General features: G+C 44.9%; 1 protein-coding gene across 3 annotated transcripts in view; it reads left to right on the forward strand.

Moving 5' to 3' along the window:
* The window catches only part of smad3b (SMAD family member 3b), a 101,847-nt gene that overhangs the window by 35,873 nt on the left and 44,873 nt on the right, over nucleotides 1–21,101 (forward strand). The window contains exon 1 of one of the 3 annotated variants that reach the window (XM_067971337.1): nucleotides 19,528–19,663. The exons of the other annotated variants lie outside the window; for them this stretch is intronic. The gene's annotated coding sequence lies outside the window, so the exon portion shown is untranslated. Of the gene's footprint in view, nucleotides 1–19,527; nucleotides 19,664–21,101 lie in introns of those variants that run through there. 3 annotated transcript variants of the gene reach the window in all.

Raw genomic sequence — 21,101 nt, forward strand, 5'->3', positions numbered from 1 at the left:
TAGAAGAAGAGGAGTGGGAGGAGGCTCGTGTGGAGCATAAACGCTAGTATAGACCATTTGGGCAGAATGGACTGTTTCTGTGCTGTAAATTCTATGTAATTTTATGTAATCTTCCTAGTTCAAATTGCACCTACGGTTCTATGGCATTGGGTTTTAGAGGAATACTGCAGGATTGGGGTGTCCAAGCTTTTTTTGTTTTTGTGGGCTACTTTAGTGAGTATTATGGAACTTTGGGTCCTACATATGAAGTTTAAATCCATTTTTTTTTATTCATTCAGGGGATGTGGGCGTCGCTGGTGAGGCCGGCATTTATTGCCCATCCCTAATTGCCCTTAGGAAGGTGATGGTGAACCGCCTTCTTGAACCGCTGCAGTCCGTGTGGTGAAGGTTTTCCCACAGTGCTGTTAGGTAGGGAGTGCCAGGATTTTGACCCAGCGACAATGAAGGAACGGTGGTATATTTCCAAGTCGGGATGGTGTGTGACTTGGAAGGGAATGTGCAGGTGGTGGTGTTCCCATGCGCCTGCTGCCCTTGTCCTAGGTGGTAGAGGTCGCGGGTTTGTGAGGTGCTGTTGAAGGAGCCTTGGCGAGTTGCTGCAGTGCATCTTGTAGATGTAAGGAGTCGCACAACACCAGGTTATAGTCCAACAGCTTTATTTGAAATTACAAGCTTTCGGAGCTTTGCTCCTTCGTCAGATGAAGTGAAGAGATGCATATAGGCACAGCATATATAGTCAGAGAACAATGCCTGGTGATTACAGATAATCTTTCTAACTGCCCTTTATCACATCTTGTAGATGGTGCACACTGCAGCCACAGTGCGCCGGTGGTGAAGGGAGTGAATGTTTAGGGTGGTGGATGGGGTGCCAATCAAGCGGGCTGCTTTGTCCTGGATGGTGTTGAGCTTCTTGAGTGTTGTTGGAGCTGCACTCATCCAGGCAAGTGGAGAGTATTCCATCACACTCCTGACCTGTGCCTTGTAGATGGTGGAAAGGCTTTGGGGAGTTAGGAGGTGAGCCGCTCACCGCAGAATATCCAGCTTCTGACCTGCTCTTGTAGCCACAGTATTTATGTGGCTGATCCAGTTAAGTTTCTGGTCAACGGTGACCCCCAGGATGTTGATGGTGGGGGATTTGGCGATGGTAATGCCGTTGAATGTCAAGGGGAGGTGTTTAGACTCTCTTGTTGGAGATAGTCATTGCCTGGCGCTTGTCTGGGGCGAATGTTACTTGCCGCTTATCAGCCCAAGCCTGGATGTTGTCCAGGTCTTGCTGCATGCGGGCACAGACTGCTTCATTATCTGAGGGGTTGCAAGTGGAACTGAACACTCTGCAATCATCAGCGAACATCCCCACTTCTGACCTTATGATGGAGGGTAGGTCATTAATGAAGCAGCTGAGGATAGTTGGGCCTAGGACACTGCCCTGAGGAACTCCTGCAGCAGTGTCCTGGGGCTGAGATGATTGGCCTCCAACAACCACTACCATCTTCCTTTGTGCTAGGTATGACTCCAGCCACTGGAGAATTTTGCCCCCTGATTCCCATTGACTTCAATTTTACTAGGGCTCCTTGGTGCCACACTCTGTCAAATGCTGCCTTGATGTCAAGGGCAGTCGCTCTCACCTCACCTCTGGAATTCAGCACTTTTGTCCATGTTCCCATTAATTTGGTGGAACTAACCAATTTTGGTGTTTGGATATATTCACCAATGAGGCAACAGAGTTCAGAACAATCTTTCCCCAGCCTGCAAGCGCACACAATTCAAACAGGGCAAACCAGCGAGTAAGAACTATAAATGCAAATAGTGCTGAATTGTCTGGGGTTCAAGAGACAGATTGCTGAGGGACATAAAGGCCACAGTTTGGACATCCCTGCACTACATCCACCTGCCAATGGTTTCATCCTTGCCAATTTGATAAATATGTAAAATTTTATGGCAATTTCTTTCAGAAACTCGCCACAGTGGCTGGGGTCTTCATCATGGCTGCCATGCTGTCTGTCTTTCAGAAGTCTGGCCTTGAAATGTGTCATTAATTGACCCAGCTTCACTCCCAACAGCTTTCCTGCCACCTCCCCACTTCTTTAACTGCTGCTTATTAGACTGTTATATAATTACATTGTAGTTGTTCAAACAACTTGAGTTGTAAAGAACGTTGGGGGTGATTAGACCCCCAAGCCCCTATGCTGGCACAAGGTAGATGGGTGGGACTTCCTGCTCGCCCTGCTGCCTGTGCCCATTTTCCAGGGTCCATTTCATTACCATATTTCCAGCCAGATTCCTCACTCCGTAAAGGACCTTGGTCGCAAGGGAAGCGAGGAAATTGCGGCTTCAGGTCTCAGGAGGAGCTTAGCCCGGTTGGCTGCCCAAAGGCATCCAATCAAAACCTGATATTTCATTTTTAAAAATTTAAAGATATTGGGGTAGAACGAGTGTGTTTCAGCGCCCGTTGGGTCTTTAAAACTTCAATCTCTTTCACACCCCCCCCCCAACCAATCCCATGCTTTAGCAATGCTGAATGTCAGGAACAACAACTTGCGTTTATATAGCGCCTTTAACATAATAAAACACCCCAAGGCGCTTAGCGCTCCTAGTGTCCAGCATGGCTGAGGCCAATGATGGGAAATGCATTTTATGACACAAACCCATCATTTGCACCTTAGTGTAACACGCCCGCCCATGTTTGGGAGATGTGTTGGACGCCCGCTGTCACTTCCCAAAGAAAATTTCGGAATTGGCGGTGGGCAGTGAGGAGCTGACTGATCGTGTTGCCCCCACCTGCTGGAGTTAACACTGGGGCACCAGCTTAATCCTCGAGGAAAATCGGCCCATGTGCTTTGACAGTAGTGTTAATAGCTGTTCTGCTTTATATATATTTTTTAAAAACAAATCATTACCTATTTCCTTGAGTTATTGAATGATCTGGTTAATTATAGGTCTGAGTTCTGTTGTTCTGTTTGAACTATTAAGTGATTTATTAGTGTAATTAGTTTCAATATCTTCCCCGCTGTGCTCTGAATAAGTGATTCATGTGGGATGGTTGTACATGCAGTGTCCATGTGATTGTCATTAAGATTAAAGGAGCTGGATGCTATCATTAGAATTGCTAAGACTCGAGTTGTTTTATGTTTGGTCCCAATCTGAACAATTTATGTTAAAGTTTTGTTACTCTACTTTTTTTATTTAAAGAGGGCATTTTATTAGTATGAGCTGACCCGAGCATTGGCTGGACTGCCATTTTGGAATCCGAATTCCAAGTAGTTGGACTATCCCGTTGCATATTTGCAATAACACTGCAGCAACCTTAAATTTGTATTGAACAAAAACCATGAAAAAAAATGTGTGGGCAAGGATTCGAGTGACTCAATCCCTTATTGAGGCATTAGTGGGGCCGCATTGAAGGAACTTCTTTCAGTTCAAGGTCGGTAATGCTGAAACCACCCTGTTCACCTTTTCATCATGAACTTAACACTCGAGGACCTCATTTCATCTCCCTCCGGGGCTCCTTGCTCAGACTGAACCTGCACCAAGTTAGGTGGCACAGTAAATAGTGTAGATGGGACCCAAAAGTTGCAAAGAGATATTAGTAGATTAAACGAGTCGGCAAAACTGTGGCAGATGGAGTTCAATGTGGGGAAGTGTGAGGTATGGACTATGAGAAATGGATTTTTAAATGGTGAGAAGCTAGGAACGGGGGGAGCAGAGAGATTGAGGGGTCCGTGTACAAAAATCCCTAAAAGCCAGTGGACAGGTACAAAAAATAATCAAAAAGGCTAATGAAATGTTAGCCTTTATCTCAAGAGGGCTAGAAATAAAGGGGTGGAAGCTTTGCTATAGTTATATAAAACTCTGGTTAGACCGTATTTGGAGTATTGCGTTCCGTTCTGGGCACCGTACCTCAGGAAGGATATAATGGCTTTGGAGGGGGTGCAGCGCAGATTTACCAGAATGATACTGGGGCTAAAAGGGTTAAATTACGCGAACAGGTTGCATAGACCAGGCTTGAATATAGAAGATTAAGGGGCGATCAGATTGAGGTGTTTATGATGATTAAAGGATTTGATAGGTTAGATAGAGAGAAACTATTTCTTCTGGTGGGGGAGTCCAGAAAACCTTAAAATTAGAGCTGGGCCATTCAGGGATGCAGTCAGGAAGCACTTCTTCACACAAAGGGTAATGGCAATCTTCAACTCTTTTCTGCCCCCCACCCCCCCCACAAACAAAAAAAGCTGTTGAGGCAGGGGGTCAATTGAAAAATTAAAGACTGAGATTGATAGATTTTTGCTGGGTAAGGGTATTGAGGGATAAGGAGCAAAGGTGGGTAAATGGAGTTGAGGTACAGATGAGCCATGCTCTAATTGAATGGCGGAACAGGCTCGAGGGGCTGAATGGCCTACTCCTGTTCCTGCCTATGCCCTGTATCTCACCTTCAATACCAGCGAAACCTTCATCTCGGTCGATCACCTCAAGGCTCATTAAGTGAAATATAAATATAAGTATTGTAGTCATAATTGTATATAACTCTTTCTAGAAGTGGCCTATCTTTAGACTGTATAAAACCTAGTACAGAGTCAGTCGGAAGCCCTGTCAGAATTGCAGAGGCAGTTGCAGTAAGCTGTAGCTCTGAACTGGCAGGCCTTCACCAGGATTTATTTAAAGCAAAGAAAGATCTTGCATTTATATAGTGCCTTTCACGACCTCCCAAGGTGCTTTTCAGCCAATTAAGTACTTTAGAAGCGTAGCCATGGTTGTAATGTAGGAAACACGGCAGCCAATTTGTGCACAGCAAAGTCCCACAAACAGCAATCTGATAATGACGAGATAACCTCTTTTAGTGATGTTGGTTGAGAGGGATAAATATTGGCCAGGACACCTGCTCTTCTTCAAAATAGTAGCCCCGGGATCTTTTACATCTACCTGAGAGGGAAGACGGGGGTTTCGATTTTAACATCTCAACCGAAAGACGGCATCTCCGACAGTGTAGCACTCATTCAGTACTGCACTGGAGCATTAGCCTAGATTTTTGTGTTCGAGCCTCTGGAGTGGGATTTGAACCCACAACCTTCTGACTCAGAGGCACGAGCACTACCCACTGAGCCACAGCTGTATTATGGTGGGTGTGTGAAATGTTCACAAGCCTCATATCGTAGGCACTTCTTTCACTGGCATTTCAATTAAGTGAGAATGGGAGAAGTGTTCTTACTGTGTCTGCTTTAAGTATCAAAAACACCCAGCCGTATAATTCTGGATTCTGCTCTGCCAAAACGCGGGTTGTGCCTGGAGGGGATATTTTGAGCTGAATTACACTCGGGTGAAGCACCAATGGTGACAACTCTTGTCACTGGCTGGGAGCTGTTTGAGGAGATGAAACATGAGTATCAAATAAATAAGTGTTAGCTTAAAGGTGAATTTTTTTTTAATAGCCTAATGACAGCACTGGAACGGCTACAGTAGTTTTGGGAAATGTTTGTAAAAAGCTCACTGCTCAGTAGAATATTGTTAGGGACAAAGTCGCTGGTTTTTGCTTTTCACAAAAACAAATGGAATCGCGATTGTGATCCCAAAAACTTTGGTAAAAATCCAGGTAATAAATGTGGAATTGAACTTCTCCAGCCACCATTAACCAGTCATCCTGCTTATGAGGTAATGTGAGATTTGGAAATGAGGTTAACTAGACACTTAACTAGATTTATGGCCCAACACCTGTGATTGGGAAATGCAACTGTATCTGGAGACAAGTGGAGGCTTAATTTAGATTGAAAAATATGCAGTGCATCCACTTTGGAGCCAGTCACTCATGTCCTAATGCTGCCAGTGAACAGTAATGAGTAGGGCTGTATATTTTACATGGATTGCAATTTATCATGGAGCCTCTGAAGCTCTGAAGAAGGGGAGACCCAAAGTATTTCATAGAAGTGCTCTACCGAAACTATAGGAGATTTCAACACATCATGTCCCGTTTCTCCCCCCTGTCCCCCCCACAACCTAGTGGTGCTTAAACAACACACACACACACACACACACACACACACACACACAATAAGAAAGTATGGAAAGAAAGGAAGACTTGTATTTATATAATGCCTTTCACGACCTCAGGACGTCCCAAAGCGCTTTACAGTCAGTGTTGGCACTGTTTTAATGTAGGGCAAGAAATAGATAATGTACAGTTCATTCTATCGTGGATTCAGCCCAATCCATTTAATCTCCTGAGGAAAGTTTCTGCAAAGTTGTTCCCTCCTTTGAAGGTAAATTGAGCAGAACTCCAAACTACGTATATAACTGTAATAAATCTGTGTTGATTAACTTGCTTAAAAAGCTGGATGAACATCTGGTTCAGAACACGACTGAAGGCAATAAAGATACATATAGACATAGGTGATTAAATACTCTATGGAATTATGATGGTTCCTGAGCTGCTGGGACTGTGGAAGTGCCATCTGTTGAATGTAAGTGGTCAGGGTTGAATAATACAATGATGGCTTAACGATAAGATTAATGAGCTAGATACCTTTTGGTGGCCGGGGTGAAACTTTACATAGCTTTATCATCTTGGGAGTTTTCCTTGTGGCTAGTACCATTTGTTAAGAGATTAAATAAGTTGGGAGAGTCCATCGCTGCTAGACATCATGGATAGGAATAGGAAATCAAACAATAATTCATGAGGGAAGACCTTCCTTTAGTGGGGCATTTGTAGGCCTGAGTTAGGAGCAATTTACTTCTTTGGCCTAAACTTCATTTCTAGGTTTTTCTTTGGGTCCTATGGCTGCACGAGGCAACGGAAATGTCACCTGGACTCTCAGTGGCCCAGGTGACTCTGTTTCTTCCACCTGAAGAGCACTCTGTCATGACTAATGTGGAAGAATCCTTTCTCGAGAGGAACATGAAAGTATCATTTATGTTGTTATGTCTCGTCTATTGTTAAATCGGGAAACACTCCCAGAGTTGAAAAGAACCATGTTTCGGGTAAAGAAGGAAATTTAGGCCCATAAAAGCCCAATTGAGGTGCACTCTGCCCCCGGGGAGTCCCTGTGGCTAACGAGAGATGCAAAATGGAGATTTGATTCAGCAAACTCCAGATTGTTTCTTTTTGTTAGCCTTTGTGCTGGGACTAGCAGTCTATAACTGCCTGTGACTGCAACATCAGTATCAATGATGAAAGTCACTTTCACCAGTTTTAGACAGAGAAGCAACAGTAATTTCTCCTCATCTCAGTAAGAGAGCAAGCGAGGACAAAAGGCCATTCAACCCGTTAAGCTCTCCTGTAGACCATGTACAGTCCACCCTAGTATTGGGTAGAATGGGCCTATACTTTTCTGGAGTTTAGAAGAATGAGAGGTGATCTCATTGAAACATACAAGATTCTGAGAGGGCTTGACAGGGTAGATGCTGAGAGGCTTTTTCCCCTGGCTGGAGAGTCTAGAACTTAGGGGGCATAGTCTCAGACTAAGGGGTCAGCCATTTAGGACTGAGATGAGGAGAAATTTCTTCACTCAGAGGGTTGTGAATCTTTGGAATTCTCTATCCAAGAGGGCTGTGGATGCTCAGTCATCGAGTATATTCAAGACTGAGATCGATAGATTTTTGCACTCAAGGGATATGGGGATTGGGCACGAGGGTGGAGTTGAGGTTGAAGATCAGCCGTGATCTGACTGAATGGTGGAGCAGGCTCGAGGGGCCGTATGGCCTACTCCTGCTCCTATTTCTTATGTCCTTATATTCTATTATAGACTTCTACATAACTCTTCAGAAAGAGGTTTCTCCCTGCCTTCCCAAGCATAGCGGTGGCACATTTGAGCAAGCCCACACCCCGTTGTTTTGGGACATACTGATGGTCCTAGTATCCAGCGGGGAAAGGATTTCATTCTAAAACGTTGCAGAGCATGTGGTGATCATCTCCATGCAAGACATGGCAGTGGTAGCTTTCCTAGGACAGCACGGCACAAATTGCTTCCTCAATGGATCGGCAAGTTGATGAATTTTCAGACAAGTGAAAATACTGTTCAAATTCTGGGATTTTCGGAGAAACATGTCCTCTGCTCAATGTTTGCAGTGAAATTATAAACATGGGTATAAAGAAAACATTTACAATTTCTCCAAAACCAGTAAACTGAGCAAATCTTTTGCCTTGTTTCTAGTTGCGGTGCGCGTGTGTGTGTATCTGCCTGCGTGCATCAAGGTGCATGTTTTCCAAACTAAACATCAGCAACCAAATGCAAATTTAAAACCACGTTCAGCTTCCCTCAGTAGGAAGTTGTGCTATGGAGCTGGAATGTGATAAACGAACACAGAACAACAACGTGTATTTATATAAGATCTTTAATGTAATAAAAATGTCGCAAAGTGCGTCACAGAAATGAAATCCGACATCAAGCAAGTGATGGAGGGTTGCAAGCTGGGGAGATGACTGAAGACATGATCAAAGCAGGAGGTTTTGAGGAGGCTTTTGATGGAGAGGAAAGTGGTAACAAGGAGGAGGGGTTTAGGGAGAGCGGTCCAGGGTGTGCGGTAACCCTGCAGAATGTTTGAACAGTTGTGCACGCTGCAGCCGAGCACCATCTGAGGAGGTCAGAACATTCTGTTGCCCAGAGACACACTCTGCAGAGCTGCATAGTGCTATCTCTGATGTATAGATTAGAAGTCAGAGTCAGATTGATTACAGAAGCAGATTGCGGTGTGCCTTTGGTGGTGAGACTAATATATAATAGGTGGCCACCCTCTAACCAGCAAACAAATACAGCAGGGTAAGTGCAATCCTTTGGGGATGGAAATCACATGAGATGTGGTTGCCTGTGCTGTTCAGCTTGAAACCATGTCTCTCTGCCAGCATTTCAAAAATATTATTTTTGGACTTTGTTTTTGAGTGATGTTGATTAATTGCAATGAAATGATTTTATTCCAACTTTTAAAAGCAGCATAAAAATAGGACCGAGGGTAAGAGGCGATGACTACGTAGAAAGATAACTAGGCTCTGCGGTGGCACAGTTGGTATCTTTTGCTGAGCTATTAGGGCAGTGTCATGCCATTCCCTGCCAATACTCACTGTCAAGATTCAGTGAAGACTTAGGTGGGGTTTTGGAGAGTGACTGGTGCCCATGGAACTGTATCCCAGCATGAGTCAGCACCTCGAAGAGAGGAGGGAAGAAAAAAGAAAGGACTGCATTTTAAAGCATCTCATCGGCCTCTTAAATTTTGCAAAGTATTTCACAGACAATGAATTGCTTTGAAATGCAGTCAGTGTTGCTGTGTTGGCAAGTGGAGTAGCTATTTTGTGAACAGCAATGACATGAATCGCCAGTTAATCTGTTTATTGGTGATTTATTCACACTCGTCACTGGATGTTCACCATATGTATTCAACAAATATTGAAAATGGTGATGAACAGGTGTACGAAAAGGACCCTGGGATGGAAGGCACTGACTGGGGTTTGAAGAGATCCCCAGAGTGGGGACACTGACTGGGGTTTGAAGAGTTCCATGGATGGGGGTACTGACTGGGGTTTGAAGAGTTCCATGGATGGGGTTACTGACTGGGGTTTGAAGAGTTCCATGGATGGGGGTACTGACTGGGGTTTGAAGAGTTCCATGGATGGGGGTACTGACTGGGGTTTGAAGAGTTCCATGGATGGGGGTACTGACTGGGGTTTGAAGAGTTCCATGGATGGGGTTACTGACTGGGGTTTGAAGAGTTCCATGGATGGTGTTACTGACTGGGGTTTGAAGAGTTCCATGGATGGGGTTACTGACTGGGGTTTGAAGAGTTCCATGGATGGGGTTACTGACTGGGGTTTGAAGAGGTACCCAAGAGGCTGGGTGTGTGCTGGGGATGATCAGAATTGCTGCTGGGGGTGCGGGGGAGGAAACAGGAATAGAATGAGGATGGTGACCAGGAAAGGTTTGTGAGGGAGAGAGGGGTTAAAAGGCAGTGGTAAGAGAAGGATGACCCATCAAATGACAAACGTTCCCGCTATCCTGACGATGAGCACGAGTAAGATGCCGGAAGCGTTATTAAAGTCTTGGTGGGAGACACATTTGGAAGTGGCTAGATGGAGTTCTTGCTCCTCCCTCCTCCGCTGAGCTGGAGTGCCTCTTTGTTTCACGGCATTTGTCCAGCTGTCCAGTTTGGATCTGCTGAAACGTGCCCGACTGAGACAGAAATCTGAATGAAGGGCAGCCCTGGGATTTGACCTCCCGACCTCTTGGTTAGAAGTTCAACGTGAGTGAGCACTCGGACTGTTTGGGGGTTTTGCTGTTTCTTTCTGTCCTTCAAACCATCTCACATATCCAGACATAACAAAATTTTTTTAAAAAGAGGGGCAGGAACAGAATGGTTACTAGGAAACAAATCCTGAGTTGTGCCCCTGACGACTGATTAAAGTCTTGTCGATGTAAAAATAATTGGAAAAATTGTGCCCTGTAATTCAATGAAGCTGCAGTGAAATTTTCAGCATCACCCTGAAAATCTATATATTTTTTTCTCTTAGTTTCCTCCACTCCTGAAATTGATATTGAGGTACAGTTGCCCTCTGATACCTCATCCAATTTGCCGTTATTCACGTATGAGCCTGGGCTATTCTGATGTGTGGGGCTCCAAAGATGAGCCCAAATAGATGAGCTGAACCTCGATAACATGTTCGAGATCGACACAGACTCCAGAACTGGAGGAATCAGGATCGAGCTCAAGAACGTCGGAACAGAAGTTTCGCCATTCAGTTAGATCATGGCTGATCTGTATCTTAACTCCATCTACCTGCCTTGGTTCCTTAACCCTTAATGCCCTGGCCTAATAAAAAAATCTATCAATCTCGGTTTTGAAATTTTCAGTCGACCCTTAGCCTCGACAGCTTTTTGGGGGAGAGAGTTCCAGATTTCCACTACCCTTTTGTGTGAAGAAGTGCTTCCTGACATCACCCCTGAACACTGAAAGCTTAGAAGACAGTTTTAGATTTAGCTACTTCACACAGAACATGGAATGGACTGTTAGGGAGGCAGTGGAGGGAGGGTAGTGTAGGAAAAAATTTAAGTGAGAATTAGATAGGTTTTTCAGGGAGAGGGGCGATTTGAGAGGTGGTAGTTTTTGGGACCGACTAACTGGACTGCAGAGTCTTTTCCGCTCAGTACTTTCCTATGTACACGGCAATGCAATAAAGAAAGAAAGAACAAACTTGCATTTATATAGCGCCTCTCACGACCTCAGGGTGCCCCAAAGCATGTTACAGCCAATGAATACTTCTGAAGTGTAGTCGCTGTTGTAATGTAGGAAACGTGGCAGATAATTCGCACACAGAAAGGTCCCACAAACAGCAGTGTGATAATGACCAGATAATCAGTGTTTGGTGATGTTGGTTGAGGCATAAATGTTGGCCAAGGACACCAGGGAGAACTCCTCTGCTCTTCGAAATAGTGCCGTGGGATCTCTTGCGTCCACCTGAGAGGGCAGACGGTTTAACATTTCAATCGAAAGACGGCACCTCCGACAGTGCAGCACTCCCTCAGTACTGCCCTGAAGTGTCAGCCTGGATTATGTGCTCAAGTCCCTGAATTCAGACTTGAACCCACGATCTTCTGACTCAGTGGTGAGAGTGCTACCCACTGAGCCACAGCTGACACTAATAGTATCCGACGTGAATGAAAAGCCTTTCCTCAGCCAGAAATTGCTCAGTTGAAGCTAATGTAATGCGACATCGCTGGGTCAAAATCCTAAAAGCCCCGACCAAACCGCACTGTGGGAGCACCTTCACCACACGGACTGCAGCAGTACAAGAAGGCGGCTCACCGTTGCCTTCTCGAGGACAGCGAGGAACGGGGCGGTAAATGCCGGCTTTGCCAGCGCTGCCCATATCCCGTGAATGAATATAATAAAAAAAACAAGTGTGGCATCCATGATGTACAGTCTCTCACAGATTCCGCGGAAAGAAAGAAGGAAAAAAGACTTGCGTTTATGTAGCACCTTTTTTTCTGTCTCAAAACACTTCACACGCAATGAATTACTTTCAAGTGCAGTGACTTGTTACATAGACAAATGTAGCAGCCATTTCTGACACAGTTAGATCCCACTAGTAGTTAACTTACTTTCCGTGGAGGGAATAGGGGCCAGGATATTGCTCTTCGAGTAGTGCCATGAGATTCTTTACGTCCGCGTGGACAGGCAGAAAGCTTCAGTTTAACAGAAGGAAAGAAGGAAGGGTAGAGGAGGTAAGTGGGCATAGGAAGGGGCAAGGCAAAATGTGGCAAGATACGGACAGTGGGTCTTTAGAAGGCTAAGGTGTGGTTTCATGTTCACCAGGATCCGTCCTCACTTAAGTGCCCATACGTCATGCTTAAGCCGAGACAGTGAAACCTGGATTTTCTGATTGACGTTCCTTTAATGACAACAGTTACTCTAAATGGATTACCACCGGCATTAAAATAACACCAACTGGATAATCTAGGCTCAGCCAATGGCAGGGGGTCCAATGTAAGGGTTATCACTAATGATCTTGCCTTCAACTGAAGGCCCACGTAGCTACATTGGGGGTCATTAGACAGGAATCAGGGACCAGTACTCTGGATGATCCCTTTCCTTCTGTTAAACTGAGGCCCTTTCTGCCTGTACCCTCCCCCCCCCCCCCCCGCAATCCCAAAAAGCACAAAATTGCTGAACAGTTAAAGCAGTCCAGTTGATGCCCAGGCTGAGATCAGTGAACAGAACACAGACTGGGGATGGAAATTGCGACCTTCCTGATCTGTACGATTCGGTAGTATCTCAGCATGAGCCTTTGGTGGAGCCATTATCACCGCTGCACCAACAAGTCTCCATTTTCCCAAAAGCAAAATACTGCAGATGCTGGAAATGCGAAATAAAAACTGAAAATGCTGGAAAAGCTCAGCAGGTCAGGCAGCATCTCTGGAGAGAGAAACAGAGTCATCGTTTCAAGTCGATGACCTTTTCATCAGAAAGTCCATTTTCTGTTTGCATGCAGGGTTCTGGGAATCACATATTGTTTAATAATAAACCTAACTCTTTTAGCTTTACTTATGGCTGAAAGAAGGCGGGTATGTCATTTACAGAGCATCAGTAATTTTGGTGTAAACACTTTAGACACACAAATCAGCTGGTTCTTTGAAGTTGGTCCTTCATACTCTCTAAAAAGAAAACTATTTGAAAAATTATTTTTTTTGTGTATCGTTTGAAGTTATGCATAATGTGTACAATTTGTTTTTTTCAATTATGTGTTTTTGGTCTTTGATGTCCTGAGAAATTGAACCTTCTTGAAAAAATTGTAGGCATGTGCACTGTAGAGAGGGGTGATGGAGGGAGGGATGAGGTTCTAGTTTAAAGGCCCTGAGAAAGAATGAGTTAGCATTGGAGACTGTGCAGTGAGTCATGATTTCAACACATTAGCCTCAAAGAGAGTTCTACAGGGCAAGGACAAGCAGGAGGATCAATGTGGTCTTGATGGTTAAGATATTGTTAGATAAACACTCTCAGGCATTTACGGAATCTGCTTTGAAGTGTCTTCCACACCACAGTCTGAGATGTGCACCAGGAAGATCAATCTGTTTCTTTTTGCCCCCCCACTAGGAATCAGCTTCAATAAACACTCATTTTTTCAGCCTGGAAGTGAAAGACTCAAACTAGAAAATGAACCATCCCACCTGATCTCTTCCCCTCCCTATCACTGTGACCTCCTCCAGCCCTACAACCCTCCATGATCTCCGCGCTCCAATTATGGCCTCTTTTGCATTCCCGATTTCCATCGTTCCACCATTGGCGGTCATGCCTTCAGCTGCCTAGGCCCTAAGCTCTGGAACTGCCTCCCTAAAACCTCTCCATCTCTCTCCCTCTATCCCCTCCTTTTAAGACACTCCTTAAAACCTACCTCTTTGACCAAGCCTGTCCTAATATCTCTTTATGTGGCTTGGTGTCACATTTTGTTTGGTAATCGCTCCTGTGAAGTGCTTTGGAACGTTTTTACTTTGTTAAAGGCGCTATATAAATGCAAGTTATTGTGTTAGGAGGATCCCTCTCCAAGGATTTATGGGAAATCATGTCACCAGCTCCTACTCTATAAATCATTCTCCCCAGGAAGTCAAAATTGTGGATCTCCTCACCTCACCCCCTTTTCCCTTCCACCTACAATCTATAGGCTTTGAAACCCAAGCTTAGCATCACTCAACCACCACCACTTCATTCACCTCATCTCCTCTTTCCAATGTTAATGTTGGTATGCGTAGTGGATAATGCCGTTCACCCACGTTTCTCAAGAAATGGATCAGCACAGTGGGATGGGGGTGGGATAGATGGCTGCACGCAACCAGCATCTTGAATGGGGGGTGGGCGGAAGCAGTGGATCAGAATAATTTGTTTAAAAACTTCCCAGATCTGTGGGAAACCCAAAAAAAATCTAGAAATGCTTCTATGTATTCAGCGAGAGTAAGAAACTGTGCTCGCGTGGAATTGGGCATTGAACACTCCATCCTGAGCCTGAACTGACGCTCAGGGAATTATGGTGGGAATCCAAGAATATTGTATTCCTGTGGATTGTTTTTGGAATCTGGTCCAATCATAGAAATTTCAGCAAAGGAGGCGGCCATTTGGGTGATTGTGCATGTACCTGTGCCAGTGTTGGCTCCACATCTCAGCGCGCTCTCCTTTATTCCTATTTCTCTGCTCTTTTACCCATACCAGTTACGATCTTTTTTTTTCCCTAGTGTTTAATTTCCTCTCGTGTTAACGTTGACCTGGCTTCAGGAGCCACTTGTGGTAAAGTAGGGATGTCCAAACTGCAGCCCAGCGGCCTAATGTCACATCCGAGGCCTGATATTCCAGCCCTTTTCAGATCAGGCAACTCGGCACGGATTCAAACTTTTCTATGTGTTTCCCTTCCCCACCCCCCCCCCCTCGTTGCAGCTCCACGGTCTTTCGGAAGAGACGTTCAACCAAGGCCCCTCTTGGGTGGACGTAAAAGATCCCATGACACCATTCGAAGAAGAGCAGGGGAGTTCTCCTTGGTGTCCTAGCCGATATTTATCCCTCAACTAACATCACTAAAACAGATTATCTAGTCATTCATCTCATTGCTGTTTGTGGGACCTTGCTGTGTGCAAATTTCTTGCATTACAACAGTGACTACCTTCAAAAAGTACTTCATTGCTGTAAAGCGCTTTGGGATGTCCTGAGGTTGTAAAAGGTGCTTTATAAATGCAAGTTCTTTCTTTGCTTTCTACGATATACAGTTATGTGGCTCATGGAAACAGAAAGCTTGGACATCCCTTTGGTAAAGCATTCACAGCAATTTTTTTTTATATATATGTATATTCTGGTTAGATAGCTGGGAGTCCCATCTCTTACCACACACTACTTTGCCAACCAAGTTGACAGCGTCAGTCAATTAGGCCATGACACAGCACAGATTTAATTTTTAAAACATCAATTGTGAAAACGAAAGAAGCAGAGCTACAAGTTTAATAAAAAGATCAAGGGATATAAAGAGATGGGCAGCTGCGGAGGTGAAATGGGGAAGAGATGATTGGCTATGAACTTCCCCTTTTGATGAAAAATGGGTATCTGTTTTTGTCTGGAATTCGCTACTTGCTAATGAGACTAGCAGGAAGTGCACTGGGAGCATGTGATTGCATTAGAAAACTTTGAGAGAAACTGGCATTCTCAATTTTTAAAATTCTCATCCAAGTTTTCAAATCCCTCCATGGCCTTGTCCCTCTATCTCTGTAACCTCCTCCAGCCCTACAACTCTCCGAGATCTCTGTGCTCCCCCAATTCTGATTTCTTGGGCATCCCCGATTTTCAGCGCTCCACCATTGGTGGCCGTGTCTTCAGCTGCCTAGGCCCTAAGCTCTGGAATTTCCTCCCTAAACCTCTCCTCCTCTCTACCTCTCTCTCCTCCTTTAAGACACTCCTTAAAACCTACCCCTTTGACCAAGCTTTTGATTACTTGTCCTAATATCTCCTTATGTGGTTCTGTGTCAAATTTGGTTTGATAATCGCTCTGGTGAAGCGCCTTGGGATGTTTTACTGCGTGAAAGGTGCTAGATAAATGCAGGTGGTCGTTATTCTCTCATTTTTCTTTAAAAGAGGAATTTCAGCCCTAACGCTGGAAAAACTGGAAATGCACAAGAGGACAATCGGCTTCTGAGAGAATAAAGATAGGTTGACATTTCGGGTGGGGCCCTTCATCAGAACCACACCCCCAAACCCCATACCTCACACCCACAAACCCTACACCCCACACCCCCAACCCATCCATGCAATCTTTAGTTATCTGGAGCTCCGTTAAATATGAACCGTTTTCTGAGCGGCCTGCCTTGTATTTTTACCGCAATCTCTGCCCTTATTTTGGATTTTCAGCAGTCGCGGTTTTTGTTTTCATCTGGTGGTTGTGGAGATGTTAGAAACCAGATGTGAAAAGATTAAGGGGATTATCCCAGTGATCTGTGGTAAAAACAAGACAAAAATGTTGTGGATGAATTCTAAGGGGGCATTCTTCAGCCTTGCTGTCTCCTTTTCTCTGCAAAATACATCCTTTATAGTTGCTTCTACGCTGTACTTCGGGTTTAGACATGTTGGCACCACACTCCGCCATTTACTTTCCCAACAGACAGAGTTCTGTGGATGGATGTGGAACCGGTGAATCTGCTGCCAGTTAAAATGCCCCACGGAAAAAAATAACCTGGGGCTCCACTGTTGCTGGATCAAGGCGAGTCAGACAGATGTATTTCCAGGTCCCACCGGCGAATAGGATGATGCTCATTTACTGTCTGCCTCAACCAGCTCGCCTTTCCTTCCAGTTCTGTAATAATCTTGACAAATCGTTGGGGGTAATTTTTTAGCTTTGGCGAGGTGGGGGTGATGGCGGGAAGCAAACTGGCTTCTCCGTAGAGAATTGGCTGTTCGTTATACTCCCCGCCTGATTTTCCTTTTTCATTGAAGTCCCACGATAACCCAAGTACTAATCAAAGACCTCCATCTTTTCACTGGGATTTGAAAAAGCCAAGTGGTGGATGAAAGCATAATGGTCGGGGTGTGAAATGTTCACGCAATGCCCACTTGAACAGAGCAAAAACAACCAATGGCACAATTCTAGATTCAGCCCTTCCAAACTTGGGTTATACTTAGAGCGCTTTGAACTGTGCATTGGGTGAAGTGCTGGTGCCTGCAAATCTGTTCTTAGAACATAAGAAATAGGAGCAGGAGTAGGCCAATCGGCCCCTCGAGCCTGCTCCGCCATTCAATAAGATCATGGCTGATCTGATCCTAACCTCAAATCTGAATTCATGTCCAATTTCCTGCCCACTCCCCGTAACCCCTAATTCCCTTTACTTCTAGGAAACTGTCTATTTCTGTTTTAAATGTATTTAATGATGTAGCTTCCACAGCTTCCTGGGGCAGCAAATTCCACAGACCTACTACCGTCTGAGTGAAGAAGTTTCTCCTCATCTCAGTTTTGAAAGAGCAGCCCCTTATTCTAAGATTATGCCCCCTAGTTCTAGTTTCACCCATCCTTGGGAACATCCTTACTGCATCCACCCGATCAAGCCCCTTCACAATCTTATATGTTTCAATAAGATCGCCTTAGTGGTGGCAGCTAACTGTAAGATTCTCTTAATTCATCGCCACAAGATGGCTATTGCACAATGTCCAAGTGTATTGCCTCCTCCAGCCCTGCGGTCCTCCAAGATCTCTGCGCTCCTCCAATTCTGGCTTCTTGCACGTCCCCGATTTTCATCGCTCCACCATTGACGGCCGTGCCTTCAGCTGCCTCGGCCCTAAGCTCTGGAATTTTCTCCCTAAACCTCCCCACCTCTCTCCTCCTCCTTTTAAGATGCTCCTTAAAACCTACCCCTTTGACCAAGCTTTTGGTCACCTGTCCTAATATCTGCTTATGTGGTCCGGTGTCAGATTTTCTCCGATTACGCTCCTGTGAAGCGCCTTGGGACGTTTTACTACATTAGAAGATGCCGCCTTCTGTTGCCACAGTGAGGCTGCATAGATGTTTTTAATTAGGCGCTGGGCATTTAACCTTCAAGGACATGTAAAGAAAATTACAACCCCAGCAGCCCAAAGGACCATGAATGCTGTTGTTTTCTCTAAGCTTACCATGTACTGCGCCTTACCACAGTGTTTTGCCCAAGGCCTGGAATATCGTTCCTTGAGTGGAGCCGAGCCCAGCCCAGCCCAAAGGGAATCGCCCCGATGGGATGACGCCTATTTTACTGCCTCTGAATCGATTTGCTGTGTCTCAGACAGTGTGTGGGTGTGGAGCACACAGTGGAATGATAGAAGAATGTGACTACTTGTCTTCACTTCCTCTGTATTTTTGTAAGTCGCTGAATTTTTGTTGTGGCTGGTTGTTGGGTTAGTGTGGGCGTGGGAGCTAAAGCTGTTTGCAAAACCTCTGTTCATTAGTAGTTTGTTGATCACCAGGAGAGACCTGCAGCACTATACCTCATCATTAAAGAGATAAAGGCCCAAATTCTTTCTCCCCCAAAATTGGATGCAGGCTCAAAGACAACCACAATATCAAGGGCAATGAACTGACCTACATCCATGTGCACAATTGATATGGCGGGCATCACACTGAAAAGTGCTTTATGCTTTGAATTGACTAAACGGGGGGATCCTGGCTCCATAAGCATTGCCAAACCCTCCAATATTGTCTTGGAGTCTCCAGCAATTAAAGATTAACCTCCTGGATACTGCAGCGAGCAACCCGGAAGAACAATCACAGGGACATTTTTGGGTTTTTTTTTTACATTTTCTTGTGAACATTTTCATTTATTGGTTATAAAAATATTGGTGTTGGTGGGAAAAGGCTCTTTGACCGGGGTGGGGTAGTTGGAAGCTGGATTGCTCTTTCAAAGAGCCGGCACAGGCACGATGGGCTGAATGGCCTCCTCCTGTGCTGTACCTACTATGATACTATGTGATGAAACCTCCAGGAATACGTCAAACCAGAGTTGGCAACCCTAGTGCTCAAACCACCTAACGTGGTTGGCCATCATCTTTTTTACTTCCCGAATCTACTGAACATTTAAAGTTAAATAGATTCCGCGACATTTATTTTCAAATTTTGACAGACGTGACAGTCCAGTGATACGTTTTGGAGACCATTGCATCATTTCCTGTTAACTTGGGAAGCACTTCCTGTGCTCTGAATAGCTGTCCAGCCTGTGGTGCAGTTTTGTTTTAAAGGTTTTTGTCACTTCCGGTTACCGAAGGAAGTTCTTCCTGTGCACTAAATAGCCAACCAAACCCTATTGTTTTCGAATTGCTGAATTATTTTACTGCTCGGTGCTTGTGAGAGAAAAAAAATGTGGGTGGTGTGTTGCAACAAAATTTCCCCCTGAACTTGACCTTATGAAAGAAAGAGCTTTCGTCAGTGGGCTAGCTGCACTTCCTGCTGTTGACAGGATTATGCAACTTTATTGAGGTTTTTTAAAATGACAAAAGGATTCGATAGGGTAGATACAGCAAAACTATTTCCTCTGGTGGGGGTGGGTGCAATCTTAAGACTAGAGTAAGGCTGCTCAGGAGTGAAATCAGGTCCTAGTTTTTCACACAAAGGGTACTGGGAATCTGGATCTCTCTTTCTCCCAAAAGGGTTTGGATGCTGAGGGTTGGCGGTCAATTGAAATTTTCAGGACTGAGATTGATAAATTTTTATCAGGTAAGTGCACCAAGGGATATGGACCAAAAGTGGATGAAAGGATATACGGTACAGGTCAGCCATGAACTGATTGAATGGTGGAACGGGCTCGAGGGGTTGAACGGCCTGCTCTTGTTCCTATGTGAGGAACCCTTTTATTTTGTACGCGCCAAGGCTGGTGATGTGACATCAGTCACTGTGTGGTCAGAGTTAGCACCGCCAACTGCAGAGCAAAGCTCCTTCTGCTTTGCTCAAATTTTTGTGCCTTAGGTCCATGCTGTGACGTGCAGCCCTACCACATCAGTCTGTCATTTCCATTTCCCATGCCAGCCAGCTTTGTGGCCTCCCTTGAGTCAGATCGACAAGTTAGTGCCAGTTTGTTTGTAACCAGCTGTTAGAGACTGGGTTGAAAGAGTTCCAAACTCCATTCATACAGATCCCTAACTGCTAGCAGAGAGAGATGGGCTAAACCCAGATCCTCAGGATGAAAGGACTGTGCACTAATCACTCTGCCAAACAGTTTCACCAGAAACCTCTTGAATTGAGCCTTTCTGTTTGAACGGAATGAGGGCAAAGTCCTTTTTGATCTAGGGGTTTAGACACTGAGCTAAATCTGTAGGCCTCTCAGACTGCAGAGGTTGGAGAAATGAATTTTGCCTGTTTGTGCAAAAAGAATATAATATCCCCAAATGTTAGCCTCAGTGCAGATCATTGAGACATGAGACTGATCACATTGGTCAGTAAATCAAAATATTTTAACAGACTAAAATTTACAACAAGATACTTGTATGTAGCAAAGCCTTAGAATCATAGAATGGTTACAGCACAGAAGGAGGCCATTCGGCCCGTCGAGCTCGTGCCGCCTCGCTGCAACAGCAATCCAGCTAGTCCCACTCCCCCGCCCTTTCCCCGTAGCCCTACAGATTTTTTCCCTTCAAGTACTTATCCAATTCCCTTTTGAAAAGCACGATTGAATCTGCCTCCACCATCCCCTCAGGCAGTGCGTTCTAGAATCACAACCACTTGCTGCGTAAAAAAGTTTTTCCTCATGTCACCTTTGGTTCTTTTGCCAATCACCTTAAATCTGTGTCCTCTGGTTCTTGACCCTTCCGCCAATGGGAACAGTTTCTTTCTATCTACTCTGTCTGGACCCCTCATGGTTTTGAACACCTCTATCAAATCCCCTCTCAACCTTCTCTGCTCTAAGGAGAACAACCCCAGCTTCTCCAGTCTCTCCATGCCTTGAAAGTGAAAACTCACATTAGGACTGACCTCTCGCTCCTTTTCTCAACTCATAAACCACATAAAGGGAGAACTTCAGATTGATGTAAGATACATTTGTCTACAAAAGTGTCTGCACTTGTAAAAGTAATCCATTGGATGCAAGGCAGTTGGGAGTCCACTAGTTGTAAGGCAGTTTAGGAGGCCCTGAGTGCGTGACAAGGTGATTATATAAATG

The sequence above is a fragment of the Heptranchias perlo genome, chromosome 34, assembly GCF_035084215.1.
Source record: "Heptranchias perlo isolate sHepPer1 chromosome 34, sHepPer1.hap1, whole genome shotgun sequence".
Taxonomy (NCBI): Eukaryota; Metazoa; Chordata; class Chondrichthyes; order Hexanchiformes; family Hexanchidae; genus Heptranchias; species Heptranchias perlo.